The following is a 2,454-nucleotide window of genomic DNA, read 5'->3' as shown; positions in this document are numbered from 1 at the left end:
TTAAAATAAAAAATTATATTTTCAGTGTAGACATTATGAGCTCTTTAAAAGCCAAAACTTATTACAGCTTTTCAAACAAGAAATGAAAAGGCTACTGAAGCATCCTGTAGGTTTTAATTTCTAATAAGGTAAATATAGGTTGCTATAACCCATATAAACAAAAAGCTCTTTGGCATCTCTCTCCATCTCCCTCCCCTTTTATTAAAGGTTAAACAATTCTTAAGACCCAAAATAAGAAAACCACTGTGTTTTGTCCCTAGTTGTGATAGATCTATATCTTGCTATGATCTCATAAGAAGTCATTTTTATGAAATTCCAAGCACCTGTATATACTTGTGGCAGGGCCTAGATATTCCGTCCTTCCAGCTCGGGAAGCTGGTTTTTGGTAACCTGAGGGACTTTGACAACAGTTAACTTTTTTTCTCGTTGGCTTTTTGTTTATTTTGTTTGTTGGTTTTTTCTTTTCTTTTTTTTTTCTGTACTCTTTTTTTCCTATTTCTTACTTTTTTCTTTTTTTCATTTTTCCTATTTTTTTCTTGATTTACTCACTTTTATTTATTATTCTTTTTTCATTTGTTCTTTGTTTTTTCTTTTTCTTCTTTTTTCGTTATCTTCCCCTTTTCTTTTTTTTTTCTTTAGTTTGTTTTTGTTTTTGTCTTGTATTGTATATTAGTTCCATTGTAACAATCAGTGTGTCAGGTGGACTTTGGATCTCATTTTCTTTTGAAGTCATTTGGATCATGCCTCTCACCAGCTTTTCCCAGTTTAAGCTGACCATGGGACACCTTGCCTCCAAGCTCAGCAGTAAGTCCAACATGCCACCAGGCTTCTCAGCCATTTCTGCTGAGGAGACCCATACTGGCAACCACCAGCTCTGCAAGACCGTTGGCAAGGGTACCTTTGCTGAGGTGGACTGGCCCAGCACACCCTGACTGGGAAAGAGGGGGCTGTGAAAATCATTAACAAGAATTGAATTCCTCCAGCCTCCAGAGACTATGCTGTGAAGTCCATATAATGAAGACCTCAGTCACCCCAATATCGTGAAATTATTTGAAGTGATCAAGGAGGAAGTACTGTCCTTTGTCATGGAGTTTGGTAGTGAAGGGAGGTGTTCATGTACCTAACAGATCATGGCAGCATGAATGAGAAAGAGGCCTGGGGCAAATTCCACCAGAGTGTCTGCTGTGCCTGTTGCCACCAGAAGGCTATTGTTCATAGGGACCCGAAGTCAGAAAACCTGCTTTGGATGCTGACATAATCATCAAGCTTGCTGACTTTGGTTTCAACATGAGTTCACCTTTGGCTACAAGCTGAGTACCTCCTGTGGCAGCTCTTATGCTGCCCCAGAACTCTTCCAGGGCCAAAAATACTATGGTCCCACAGTGGATGCATGGAGCTGTGAGTCATCTGCTCTATGCTGGTCAGCGGGTCTCTGCCTTTTGATGGACAGAATTTAAAGGAGCTGGGGGAGCAGGTTCTAAGAAGAATATATCACATTCCTTTCTACATGTCCATGGAGTATGAAATCCTGCTCAAGAAATTCCTCATCTTTAACCCCAGCAGGAGAGACACTTTAAAGGAAATCATGAAGGACCCATGGATGAACATGGGAAGTGAGGATGAATCAAAACTTTATGTCCAGTCATTTCCTACTACAAGGACCCTGGCAGATTAAGTTGGTGGTGTCCATGCATTACACATGGAAAGAGATCCAGGACTCATCGATGAGTCAGAAGTACAGTGAAGTGATGGCTACTGTCTGCTCCTGGGCTACAAGATGTCTGAGCTGGAGGGCTACACCATCCCCCTGAAGGCCCTGCCTTTAGCTGATCCCAGCAACAGCTGCACTCCTTCCCCATGTGGCAAGATGCAGCATAGGGGCTCTGCCCACACAAGGCGGCAGAGTTTCAGTGAGCCTGCTTCTCCCACCTTTCATTCCTACTCTAAGAATATTTTGTGTAGCAACTCGAAAAATCATCAGCTTGAGGAGGACCGGGAGTCAGGATGGAAGGTCAGCAGCATAGCCAACGTGCCTGCCGGTCCCCCCACCCCAGCCTGGAGAGGAAGACCACCACCTCCAGCACAGCCTCCCAGCATGGCTCTGTGGCCTCCTTCTACACTCACAACCAGCACAGCAGTAGAGCCCAGACAGAGCCAACTTTCCCCAAGGTTATCCTCCAAAGGAAACTCCTTCCACACTGGGCGACTTGAACAGGTGCTCAACCAGCAGAATCTGCCCATCCATGTGACTCTAGTCTGTCACTTCAGCAATAGCCAGAGCCTTCGTGGGGCTGCTGGCAGGTTCTTCACCTTCATCTTCAGATATGTTTGCTTTAAATCAGCCAGAAAGAACTGGCATGAAGCTGAGAGTAGAGTGAAGATGATCAAATCTCATATCGTGGGCAGCTGAGGCAGTAATATGAGGGTAATTCAGAAAGCTCATGGAACCATTCA

The 2,454-nt window shown here is 43.8% G+C and overlaps 1 pseudogene; it reads left to right on the top strand.

The window, feature by feature from the left end:
- Nucleotides 1-740: 740 nt before the first annotated feature.
- LOC103585550 lies at nucleotides 741-2,211 on the top strand (annotated as a pseudogene).
- The last annotated feature ends 243 nt before the right edge of the window (nucleotides 2,212-2,454 follow it).

The sequence above is a fragment of the Galeopterus variegatus genome, unplaced genomic scaffold (genome assembly GCF_000696425.1).
Source record: "Galeopterus variegatus unplaced genomic scaffold, G_variegatus-3.0.2 Scaffold252, whole genome shotgun sequence".
Classification (NCBI taxonomy): domain Eukaryota; kingdom Metazoa; phylum Chordata; class Mammalia; order Dermoptera; family Cynocephalidae; genus Galeopterus; species Galeopterus variegatus.
This window is presented reverse-complemented; position numbering and strand designations above follow the sequence as displayed.